Source organism: Macrotis lagotis, chromosome 6 (assembly GCF_037893015.1).
Source record: "Macrotis lagotis isolate mMagLag1 chromosome 6, bilby.v1.9.chrom.fasta, whole genome shotgun sequence".
Taxonomy (NCBI): Eukaryota; Metazoa; Chordata; class Mammalia; order Peramelemorphia; family Peramelidae; genus Macrotis; species Macrotis lagotis.
The window spans coordinates 122,585,009-122,598,571 of record NC_133663.1 but is presented as its reverse complement, the minus strand read 5'-3'; the positions used below and the strand labels follow the sequence as shown (position 1 = coordinate 122,598,571).

At 35.0% G+C, this 13,563-nt stretch overlaps 1 long non-coding RNA gene across 2 annotated transcripts; it reads right to left on the bottom strand.

Moving 5' to 3' along the window:
- Positions 1 to 820: 820 nt before the first annotated feature.
- LOC141491811 (uncharacterized) lies at positions 821 to 12,930 on the bottom strand. Of its 2 annotated transcripts, none has more exons than XR_012469772.1 (4): positions 12,680 to 12,930; positions 5,741 to 5,825; positions 3,123 to 3,209; positions 821 to 965 (listed from the first exon to the last, which is right to left on the bottom strand). It is a non-coding gene; the product is annotated as an uncharacterized LOC141491811 (long non-coding RNA). The 2 variants fall into 2 exon arrangements; XR_012469771.1 differs by having other exon boundaries at positions 12,837 to 12,930.
- Positions 12,931 to 13,563: the final 633 nt, after the last annotated feature.

Below are 13,563 nucleotides of genomic sequence, written 5' to 3'. Positions count from 1 at the left end.
TGATTCACCAATTCCAATTTGAGGCCTATATTCAGAAGAAATCATAAAAAATGGTAAAAGTAACACATGTTGCAAAACATTCATAGTGGTCCTTTGGTAGTGTCAAAGAATTGGAATTTTTTTTCTTGCTAGCCTTTCTTTTTTTTTTATTTTTCATTCATTTAAGGCAATGGGATTAAGTGACTTGACCAAGGTCACATAGCTAGGTAATTATTAAGTTTCTCAGGTGGGATTTAAACTCAGGTCCTACTGACTCCAGGGCCAATACTCTTTCCACTGTACCACCTAGCTGCCCCAGGAATTGGAAACTGAGGGGATGCACATTAATTAGAGAATGGCTAACCAAGTTATTGTACATGAATACAATGGAATATTATTGTTTTATAAGAAGCCATAACTGATTGGACTCTAGAGAAGCATGGAATGACTTACAGGTCTGATGCTGAGCCAAGGGAGCAGAACTAAGAGAACAATGTTCACATTAACAACATTGTGAGATGATCAGCCTTGATGCTAGGACAACTGTATTAGACCAACTATGGAAAAATGCTATCCCCATCAAAAAGAAAAACAAAACAAAACAAAGCAAAAACCCCTTCCAATCTGATAAACACTTTATAAAAAATATTTCTCATATATCTCTTTCCCTTAATCCTAATTCCTTATATCAAAAATGACTAGTCTGTAAATATGTTTACCTAAACTATATTATGTCCATGCTCACCTACTGTTCACTGCTGAGGGGAGGGTATAGGAGGGAAGGGTGGAAGGAAATAATGTAACTTAAAATATATGTATGCATATGGATGAACGTTGGAAAAACTTTCATAACATGTATTTGGGGAAAAATCAATTAAAAAAGGACAAACATCATCATCATCATCATCATCATCATCCCTCCACAATTCAGGGGACAGCTCTGCTGTGATCATCTGTGCTTTAAATAGGAAAAAGCTAAAAAGGTTCTGCAAAAAAGGAAAAATAGACAAATATTAGTTGAATGTTCTATTTATTTGAATTCAGGATATCTCTATATTAAGTATTTGATATTGCATTCAGTCTGATCGCTACCAATAAGGAAAAAAATGACTAGAAGTTTCAGATAATTTCAGTGACATTAATCATTGTCCAATTTGATCATTGTCAAAGCAGAGCAGAGAGTTGAGGCAACATAATTACATAAGAGACCTCACTTTGTTTTAGCTTGAATCATCTAGATTACTTGTCAGCACAGGCTAACATCACCAGGTGTTTCGTCAAAAAAAAAGTTACTGCCACTTTTTTCATCAGAAATATATAGAAAAGTTGATTGATTGATTATTGTGCTATTACTCAAAAGGTTAGAGTAAAAACTAGAACTACATATGGTATAATGATTTTCACCCTTTTTTTCTAATAACTTATATAACATGAGTCATTGAGGATTGTTCTGTGTAGGACCATAGACTTCACAGCCAATAGAAATTAAAGGGTTTTTCCCCTTTGGTTCCTTGTTTAACATAAATCTTAGGAATGTAATTTTAATATTATATTTTCCTGAAATGCAACCATACAATATAATTCAACAGGTAGGTTATTCATTTTTATATATTTACCCCAAACATTCACCAGCATCCCTTGAATTGTCTTACTCCCAAGTAGACCCAAGTCAAATTCTCCCATAGATATTTTTTTAAATTTACACATAAACAGAGTGATACAATTAAATTTGTAAGGGATTTTTAGAAACTATCTAGGCCAGGGATCCTTAGCTTAGTGCTTGTGAAGGTATTTTTCTTTTTTATAAATGATAATCATATTTCAATATTATTGATTTTCCTTGTACTGCTCTGTATTTATTTTATGCATAGAATTACAAAGAAACTTGATTTGAGAAGAGGTTTTCTAAGCATCACTAGTCTACCAACAGGTTATGTGACACAAAAAGATTAATAATCACTTAACTATACTCACCTCCACACTTTTACGTCATAGAAATGAATTATCTAAGTTCAAATATGTACTAAGTAACCAAGAATGAACTGAGGTTCCTTTAACTCCAAATTTTGTGCTTCTCTTTTTTTACAACATACTGACTTAAAACTATTCAATGGAATATTCTACAAAATAGTTGCACTTTGATATCTTGCATTTTCTAGTGTAATTAAAACAAGCTTAGCATTAGTGAATGAATAATTAAATATGGGCATATGCATATATACATATATACACACGTATTTTTAAATCATTTATTAAATAATTGCTCTGGTCAGCATGCACTGGAGCATGTATTCTAATGAGGTGAGTCAATAAGTTCAAGAGAATGGCCACTGGGGAAAGAAATTTTGGTCTGATGAGTGGCAGTTGATTCTCTGATAAACAGGGTAATCAATTACTCATGTTTTTCAGAATATGATAGTATTGATTTGATTACTCAGAATAGAGAAAGAAGTGGAAAATTGGAGGTAGAGCAAGAGAATCTGTGTGTGTGTATGTGGGGGGGGGGGTAAATGGAATGTGAAGTATATTCTACATATTACCAGGAAGATAGGTTTGAACTCTGTCAGTCACCAATTGAACTGTCTCAGGGTAAGAATTCCAACTTTTAGTGGATGAACTTTCCCAGGGATTTTGGTGTAGTGGTGAGAAGCAGGGCAGAAGACAAAATTACCTGGATAAATAGCTAGATGAGATGTGAAGAAGAACCAAGATATTCACTCTATAGTACTATGACTGAGATTAATGTACCTCAAATTGAAAGTAGATTCCTAGAAGTCAAGAAGAGTTCCTCCTATATGTCTATTTTCAGTATGTGGAAATGTATCATTGGAAACATAACATAAGAAACTATTGGAGAAGAACCATGACAATGATGTTTCTAGGTCCTCACTTTTCTACTGTTTCACTGAAGCATGTTCCCAACTGGATCCCTGGAAAACATGGAAAAGTCAATCTGACTCCCTTTTCCACCTTACTGGATTCTTATATTTCTTCAAAAGCCTAGTCTGATGTTTAACAGATAATATTGCTTCCTCTCTTAGGCAGAATAGATCTTTAAAGTCTTAGCATTTTGGAAATGCTAAAATTATATCTAACAATGCACAGTTAAATCTCCATTATCAGAAAATAATTTTCATACTTACAGCTCTCAGTACAGAGAAAGAGCAATTTCACTGAAGACGGCGTTCACTTTCTCTCCATTATGGAAGGGTAGATACTCATTTCAAAGTCTATGAAATAGAGGACTCATGGATTTAACTTTGTATAAGACACAGCCTCTACCTATATGTATAAAGGAACATTCTCATAATGACTTATTTACTACCTTCAATATATTCACTAGTCATTTTCACAGTTATCTTTCCAACCAAGCATACCTAAATCCTACCTTTCCTATTTTTGTCAAAAGAACCACTATTTTTCCAGTGTCCTAGGTCCTTAACTTTGGTTTTAACTTCAATTATTCACTTTTCCTCATCCCACAGTTTTATAGAATCATTTGCCAAACCTTGAAAGTCTTGTTTCCATGCTATATGTTACTTTTTCTATTCACACTATATCCATCCAATACTACATCCATCCAATCCCATTGTCTCATCCTTGAGTTAATTCAATAGCTTTTTAATTGGTTCTCAATTCTTAAACCTCTCCACCACTCTAGTCTACCCTCCTAATTCATCATCATAATCATCCTCATCACTACAACCATCCACATCATTTAAACATGACTTTAAGTTTTGTAAAGCACTTTTCACATATTAACTCATTTGATCCTCACAACAACCATGTGGTGATATAGATGCTATTATAGATGAGAATCCCGATCCTCATTAGAAATTGAGGCTTCTCTAAGTTTGCCTACCTACTATGAGTTTAAACCAAGATATGAACTCAAGTCTTCCTGACCACAATTCCTGTGCTATATCCTCTGATTCAAGTGACGATTTAGTGATGTCACTTGTCTAGGTAGTAAACGCCCCAAACACTCTAATGCCTCTATAATAAAAATCAAACTTCTTTACATCTTTGAACTTTCTCAAATTTATCTTTCATTTCTATATTACTTCCCCTTCCCACTCTGAATTCCAGCCCAATAGTCCCACTGTTAATCATATAGTACACCTTATGAAGTGTTCTATATCTTGCCTATGCTCTGGTCAGCAGAGTTTAAAATACATTCTCTTTTCACTATCACCTCAAGAGAATCCCTCTCTTCAAGGTACAGTTCTAGTATTCCCTTCTAAAGAAGGAAAAAAAAAGGTTTTCTTGATCTCCCCAATAGCAAATGTACTGCCTCTCTTTCTTGTATGTAACCACCTCACATTTTATTATAATATTATGTCATATTATATTATAAAAATTTATTACATAATATTTACTATATTCTGCTATACATAGAATATTCTTTATTCATGTATACTTGTATACATACTTGTTCTTTCCCCTGAGGGAACATAGGTTCCTAGTGAATAATGATATAACAGTCTTTATAGTTGCATCCCTAGTATCTTTTATAAAGCTTGATGGAAACTAGGTACATAATAAATGCTTGCTGACTAATTAAACAATAAAAAAGTGAAATTAGCAAATATTCTATGAAATGACATTTCTGGTCAATTTTTGGAAAACGTGATATTAACTTGTTTGTCTTATCAGTTTAACAGATTTTGAGTAATAATTAATAAAAATCATGATAATTACTACTAATTATATAACACTTTGGGGTCTGCAAATCACTTTGTGTATGTTACCTCAGTTAATCTTCACAAAAACCTTGTTAGGGAAGGATGGAAGAATGAAAAGGATGGGGAAAAAAGCAATTATTAAGTGCTTACTATTTGCCAGGCACCATTTCTTATCACTTTACAAATATTACCTCCATTAATCCCTATACCAACTCTTGAGACAGATGCTATCATTATACCTAATTTATAGCTGAAGAAAAGGATGCAGACAAACCTTGGATGACTTGTCTGGAGTCAGGTAGCTAATAGTAATATGTTTATATAAACTTAATTTGTGCCAATCAATGTGTTAAGTACTTTATAAATATGATCTCATTTAATCTTCATAATAGCTTTGGAAGGTAGATAATATTATTCCCTTTTTATAGCTGAGAAAAGTAAAGCAGATGCAGGTCTTTTTGAGTCTAGCCTCAAAACTTTCCCCAAACTGTCTGCTATTATCTTCATTTGAGAGGTCCTCTATTTAAAATATCTTCCTTTGACATTCTTTCTAGTTTTTAACCTATAACCTGTTTGTTCATGAGTTTGCCAATAATGATATGTTGAATGAATAACATAGAAATATGTTTTACAAGACTTCATATATTTAACTGATGTCATATCTCTTGCTTTCCCAGTGAGTGAGGGAGGTTTGAGAGTGAGAGAATTTGGAATTCAAAATTTAAAAAAAAGAATCTTAAATATGAAAAAAGTAATCTAAAAAACTTAGTAATTTAAAGTTTTCTTTTAATTTGACTATGATAGATTTTAAAAATACATTATTAAGACTACCAAGAATAACTTTTGTGAAAGGTTTCCCTCATTCCTATGTTGTGGTAGAATTGCAGATGGAAATTTGGGGATTCTTCCCAGAGGTCTAGAGGTGTGATATCTCCATGTTGGTTTTCTGGGTGTTCATGGGGCAAACACTCATTACACAAGTAAATTAGAGAATAATTCTTGATGTGGTGAAACTATTCTTCTCTTCATAAGAAGAATACATAAATGATCAAAACACTTTGATTTATGATACTCACAATTACGTTTTCCTTTGTTCTTTTTCTTTTCTTCTTTTTCCAATGTTCTGCCATTGTTACTACAAAAATTTACTACCTTTGTTTCCTGCATTTCAACAAAGAAATAATTCAATAACTTTTCACCAATTTACAATGAGATATTTTAAAAGGCTGATTTGCAGAAAGTAATGCTGGTTTGTTGGCAACACTGTAACCAAAGCCTTTCCAATTTTATTAAAACTTTTAGAGAAAGTACTCCTTTTGTGTAACCTGAGTACCTGGGTTCACCTCCATGCCTTCATGAAACCTCTAACAGTTTCTATGTGAATGAATAGATGAATGAATGAATGAATGGTGGAATGATGGAAAGAAATAAAATATTTATGGCTACATGTGTCATTTTTTTTTGTTGGAGAAATAAATAGAAATAAGAAACAAACAAGATAGGCCCAGCTCTCAAAATATATGAACGGATGAGTGATGGAATGATAAAACAAACCAATTCACTACTATGTAATCAGATCATATGCTTCATGTTGGAGAAATAAATAAGAAAAAACCCCAACATACTAACAAAGATAGCCCTAACTTTCAAAATACTTATATTATAATTGAAGGAAAGGAAATAAAAGGACACATACAAAGGACATAAAAGGACATTGGAATGGAACATCCAAACATTGGTTGGAATTTGAAAGACAAGAAATCCCCTAGTCCTAAAGGAGTAATTTTAACATGAATGGGAAGGCACAGGGATCCTTAGAATACATGGGGGCAGAGTCAAGAAGGTGGAGTGAAGACAAGACCTCTCTGGAACTATCCCCCATACCATTCCAAATACCTTTAAATGATAACTCTAAACAAATTTTAGAGTGGTAGAACTCACAAGACTTAGCAAAAGAATTTTCCAGTCCAAGATCCTTGGGAAGTGATTGTTTCATCAGAGTTAAAAAGATTCACAGAGTAAGCTCCATTGCTTGTGCCAGAGCAAATTGGTACTAGCCATCTAGGAATAGCTCATGGACCTGGGTCCAGAGGCTGTGGCAATTTTCAGACCTCTCAGATCAAGGATTCCCAATGACAACCTAAAAGGTCAACAGTAAAACTCTGCTGCACCAGAGAAAGAGTGGAGCCCAGTCTAGCACATGCATTAGTGCAGACCTAGCCCCTGGAACCAGGAATAGGTATCGGAAATCACCTGGCAGGGAGCCACCTGGCAGCTACTTCCAGAGCACTCAACCTATGGATGGTAAGGGGGTGAGACGAGACAACAGAGGTCTCTTTGCTATCTGTCCCAGAGGTAGGGTTCTATTGCTTTGTCCATACTCAGATTCAGCTTGCAATCTGGACTGCAGTCTCAGGAAAAGGAGCTTTACTGCTATAGTGGACTAGGGACCCTCTTTATAGTTCCAGGACAGAGGGAAATGCAGAGCACAGGCCATAGCTTCCCATAAATCCTTGAAGGAATTGAGGTCCTTGAAGGTTGTCCTTGAAAACAGCTGCAAAATTCCAATTCTAGGTCTATATCCAGAAGAAATTATAAAAAAAATGTTCCAAAATATTCATAGCAGCTCTTTTTGTAGTGGTAAAGAACTGGAAATTGAGAGAATGCTCATCAATTGGGGAATGACTAAACAAATTGTGGTTATATTAATACTACAGAATACTTTTGTTCTATAAGAAACCATAAATGGTCAGACTCTAGAGAAGTATGGAATGACTTATGGGATCTGATGCTGAATGAAGGGAGTAGACCCAAGAGAACAATGTACACATCAGCAACAACATTATGAGATGAACAGCCTAAATAGAAGCAGTCCTCTGCTGCTAGGACAACTGTATTTGACTGATTATGGACTATATTATCCCCAACCAGAGGAAGAAAAACAAAGCAAAACACCCAGGGAAAAAACCCTTCAGATTCTGATGAACACTTTATAAAAATTATATCTTATGTATCTCCATTAATCCTAATTCCTCATGCCAAAAGTTATTGATTTGTAAACATGTTTAACAAAATATGTATTTAAAATGCTAACCTGACTTTTCCCTGCTGAGGGCAGGGGGGGTGGGAAGGGAGGGTGTAGGGAAATTTTGTAATTGGAAATATGCATTTGCATATGGTTGAAAATAACTTAATTGAGGGGCAGCTAGGTGGCATAGTGGATAAAGCACTGGCCCTGGAGTCAGGAGTACCTGGGTTCAAATCCGGTCTCAGACTTAATAATTACCTAGCTGTGTGGTCTTGGGCAAGCCACTTAACCCCATTTGCCTTCCAAAAAAAAAACCTAAAAAAAAGAAAGAAAAAGAAAAGAAAATAACTTAATTGAGGGGCTGCTAGGTGGCATAGTGGATAAAGCACCGGCCCTGGAGTCAGGAGTACCTGGGTTCAAATCCGGTCTCAGATACTTAATAATTACCTAGCTGTGTGGCCTTGGGCAAGCCACTTAACCCCATTTGCCTTGCAAAAATGTAAAAAAAAAATAACTTAATTGATTAAAAAAATAAAAAAGCTGCAAAAATCCTCAAAACCGTGGGACAGTTCATCTTCCACCCTGGAAGCAGAGCCCTACCTTTACCAAGAGTTAATATGACTGGGGAAAGGAACAAGCAAGAGAAGAAAAAAAAAATTCAAGCATAGACAATTATTTTGGTCCTATGGAGGATCAAATAAGCATTTGCAAGATAATGAAATTAAAGCTTGGATTCAAAGCCTACAAGAAAAATATGAATTGGTCTTAGGCTATGGAAGAGCTCAAAACATATTTTGAAAATCATGTAAATGAGGAAGAGAAAAAATTGAGAATAGAGATGAGAGCTATGCAGGAGAATAATGACAGCAGTTGGTGAAGGAGATAACAAAAAAATATACTGAAGAAAATACCTTAAATATCAATTTAGATCAAGTCAAAAAAGTAGTCCAAAAGACCAATGAGGAGAAGAATGCCTTGAAAAGCATTGACCAAATGTGAAAAAATATAGAAGCTCTCTGAAGAAAATAATTTCTTCAAATATATGAAGCTGATGACTTTGTGGAAATGAAGAAACAATAAAACAAAACCAAGAGTGGAAAAACTAGGTGAAAATTTAAGATTGGAAAAACAATTGACCTGGAAAACAGATCCAGAAGAGAAAATTTAAAATTTTCAGGCTACCTGAATATCATGACCAGCAAAAGAACCTATAAGTCATTTGTCAAGAAATAATTCAGGAAAATGTCCCTTATATCCTAGAAACAGAAGATAAAATAGAAATTGAAGGAATCCATCAATCACCTCATGAAAGAGACACCAAAATGAAAACTACCAGGAATATTATAGTCAAATTCTAGAACTCCCAATTTAAGGAGAAAATCAGGGAAAAAATTTAAATATCATGGAACTACAGTCGGGATCACACAGGATTTAGCAGTATCTACATCTAAAGTTAATTTGGATTGAATTTATAAAGGATAATCAGCAAAACTGAGCCTAGTCTTTCTGGGATAAGATGGACATTCAATAAAATAGGAACTTTCATACTTTCCTGATGACATGACTAGAGTTGAACAGAAAGCTTGATCTTCAAATACAGGGAGATGAATGATAGAGAGGGTGGAGGAGAAAGGAAAATTAGTAAGGATTTAATGATGTTGAATTGCTTATATTCCTGCATGTGAAGATGATACTGATAACTAAAATTAATTGTTTATTAGGGCTATTAGAAGGATGATATATAGACAGGACACAGGAGAGAGTTGAATTTGAAGGTATACGATATTTTTTAAATGGAGTTAATAAGGGAGAAAGGAATGTCCTGGGAGAAAGAGAAAGGAGAGTTAGAATGGATTAAGTTGCTTTACATAAAAGAGGCAAGAAAAGCTTTTGCAGAGGGGGGCAATGGAAGAGGGAGAAGGTAAAGGGGAGTGAGTGAGTCTCATTCTCATCATAAGTGACTCAGAAATAGAATAGCATGTGCACTCAATTGGGTATAGAAATCTATTTTACCCTAGAGGAAAAATAGGAGAGGAAAGGGAAGGGAGAAAGGGTATAGGGGAGGAAGGATGTAGGTGATATGAGAGGGGAAGATCATCAGAGGCGATAGTCAGATAACACACACTTTTGAGGAGGGCTAGAGTAAAATGATAGAGAGAATAGATTAAATGGGAGTAGGGAGAATAGGATGCAAGCAAATACAGCTAGTAATAACAACTGTGGGAAAAAATATTGAAGCAATTTCTCTGACAGATCTATGATAAAGAGTGCAATCCATCTCAAAGATAGTAGATAGTATCTGAATACAGACAGAAGTACATTTTTTTTCCTCTCACTTTATTTTTCTTGAGGTTTCTCTTTCTTTGTGGAGGGATTATGTTTAGTTTTACATGACTATTGTAGTAATGTCAAAAAATAAAATTTACAGTAAAAAAGAATGCTTCAGTATAATCAATGACTGTATCCAAGGTCTGGAGGACAGTTAGACAGTGAGACTGTAATACTTGAAGGACTTCATGAAGAATTAGTAGGATAAATGATATATTCTGGTGTTCAGTTCACTAGCACTGAAATAGTCTCTTCCTGCCTCAATTCTCTTCTCACTCCAATCCATTCTCCATTCAGCCACTAAAGTGCTTTTCTTAAAGAACATGTCTGATCATGACAAATCTCTACTCCAACTTCTCCCTGTCCCCAATAAGTTTTACTCAGTAAACTGTATTAGTTCATCATTGCTTCCAGGAGAAAATATGAAATGCTTTATTTAACATTGAAAGCCCTTCAGAATCTAATCCCTTTGTATCTTTACAGTCTTATTATACCATACTTTTCAATAAACTCTTTACTCTTTGGTGCAATGATCCTACCTCCTGGCTGGTGTCCACCAATAAAATATTTCATCTTGAATGTCATATTATCATCTCCCTTATGTTGCAGTACTCTTTGAAAATGAAGGGCAAACAACAACCTATATGAGTAGTTGGAGCTACAGTTGATTATTTGGGCAATAGAACTTGCCTTCTCCCTTCCTTCCTTCCATTTTTGCATTTTCCTTCCTTCCTCTTTCCTTTCCATTTTTTCTATTCACTGAAACCTGGCAAAATATCTTGAGGTTTACCAGTGCCAGACCATTCTGGCTCTTATTTATTGGTCAATGATCCCAGGCCAACCCTACTTGCTCATTCTCTGGGTCCAGACTGGTTCAGGATGAATATAAACAACAATTGTTTGTTTTTGCCCCCACAGTCCAAGAATCTCCCCCTCCCAGATTATTATTTTTTTCTTTTTTACTGTGCATGAGACCATTCTTTGATTCAATTCTTTCTGAGTTGCCTTGATCAAGGAATGTGCATTGTCTCAGTCAGAGACCTGATGAAGACCTTAGGTTAAAAGAGTCAAGGTCTCCCATAGTGTCCATGGCCATCTCCAGTTCAGATCAATATATGGCCATTGTGCTAAGATAACTCTGGAGGAGAAAGTGAGGCTGGGGACTTCCATAACCCTGCCTCAATTCTAATTCATTTGCATATCATGGCATCACCTCCCTGATGTCATTATCTTTTTCAAGAATAAAGGATAATCAACAACACTTCATCTCTCATTTCCAGACATATTCTCCAACTATTTCTCTTACCTGGGACAATGCTTTCCCTCTTCTGCTCTTACTATTGACCTTCCTCTTTCCTCTAAGTCCTAATTAAAGCACTGCCATCTACAGGAAGCCTTCTTTAACCTCTCTTAATTCCTTTACATTCCCTCTTATTTATTTCCTATATATCCTGTATATAAACTGGTTGATATATATATATATATATATATATATATATATATATATATATATATATATATGTTCATGATACTTTCCCTATTAGATTGTAAACTCCTGGAGGTCATGGACTGTTTGTTGCCTCTTTTTGTATCTTCAGATACTATGCTTAGTTCATAATAGGCACTTAATAAATGTTTATCAAATAAGGAAGGAAATATCAGTTCAAATTGTTTGATTAGCCAAAGAACAGCTTAATAGTCTCATTCAAGATTGTTCCAAAAGTCAAATGTAAGATTAATGTGTAGAAGAAGTTACAGAAGAGCAAATTTTGACATTATTTTCCAAAAATGGACTTTCTAATACCAGGCACTTTCAAACAATATAACAAAATGCTTCATAAAATAGCGAAATCTAAAGCACTGGAGGTAGTCAAGCAGCAGCTGACTTTTCCGTGAAAGAGACTCTTTCTTTGGCTGAAAGTTTGTTCTTGGTTGCCTCTATGTTCTTTTCCAATGCTAAAATTATATGATACCATGATTTATTTTTATTTTTATATTTTTGATCACATCTGTGGCATCATATAAATCTGTGATATAAAACTAATAGAAATGATATGGTATGTTACTTAAAATCACAAATAAAAATTTTCTATTTCATTTTTTATTTATTTTGCTAAACATTTTCCAATTAGATTTAATTTGTTTCAGGCTATTTAGGAATTTGATGTACACTCTACCTTTTTGTGTGTTTATATGGACTATTTATAGTGCTGCAAGTCCTCATTATGGTAGAACCAAATGTCTAACCCAATTGCTTCACTTCCATAAATTGCTTCTATGAGAAGAGACCATTTTTGTCACCATTGAATATTCTAGTAAATTTCATCATTGAGCAAATGGGTGGCTAGGAAAGGAGGTTATCAAGTCTTATGGCAAGAATGAAGTGCCTATATATGAAATGACACTTCTGGGTCAGTTTAGGGAGCAAAAGATTATTTTGATCTTTTGATCTATATAAGAATAATAATAATAGTGAGAAAAAGAAGAAGAAAGAGGAAGAAAGAAGGATGGTGAGGAAGAAGAGGAATCATTGTCTGTATCCTGGAGCCTACAACTCAGGAGACAGGGATGAGAGAAAGAGGATGTGGGATCAGATGGACCCTGCTACATAACTACAGCTCCTAGTGTACCAGAAGATATGTATAATATGATACTTTACCTTGACAAAGCCCAAGAATTGGAAGTGAATCCTAAAACATGATCCCAAGGGAATATTCAAAAGAGGAATCTTTCTTCCCTCCACTATTAAATCAAGGTCATTCATAACTCCAGCTAGTTCCTCATGGGTGGGAGAAGTAGGATCTCACTAAAAATACCTTTGATGTAGCCTCTCAAGGGAGGTGTCCTGGAGGAACCTCTCTCCAGCACCCTTCCTATATGTTCTGGGCCCTTGTCTACAGAAGGACCATGGCATTACCATCTCTGGTTGAGCTTTTCCTTGGGCAGCTCTTTGGAGTGGCAAAGTCAATAGGTCATTGTGACATCTATTCTGGGAGGGATGTCAATTGTGAGAGGATCTCTCTAATTTCATTCCTGCCTCTCCAGGTCCCCACCTATCACTCCTTCGAGTTTTAATCCTCCTCCTTCCCCATCACTGTGTTGAAAAGGATGATAGTTCCAGACATTTCCCCAGATGAAGCCAGACATCCTTTCTTCCCACAGGTTCCATTGAATGCTGATGGCACTCCTCCAACCCATCTGTAGAGGTCACCCTAACATGATGTACTATGACAGATTTCTCCTTCATGATAAAATTGAACATAACCAAACTCAAAACTTTTGTTCTGCTAAAATTGTTCACTATTACAGCCATCTTGCATTTTTCAAAATAATCATTATAACAGAATTTCCCATAATAACAATTATAGCACACAATTTTATGGTATTATAAAGTGTGCGAAATGTTTTACATATTTTACCTTATTTCATCCTTGCAACAACGTTTTGAGGCAAAACGTTGAGGCAAAAATCCCCATTTTACAGATGGAGAAATAGACTGAGAGAGGTTAAATGAGCTGCTTTGTTGTCAGAGGCAAGATTTGC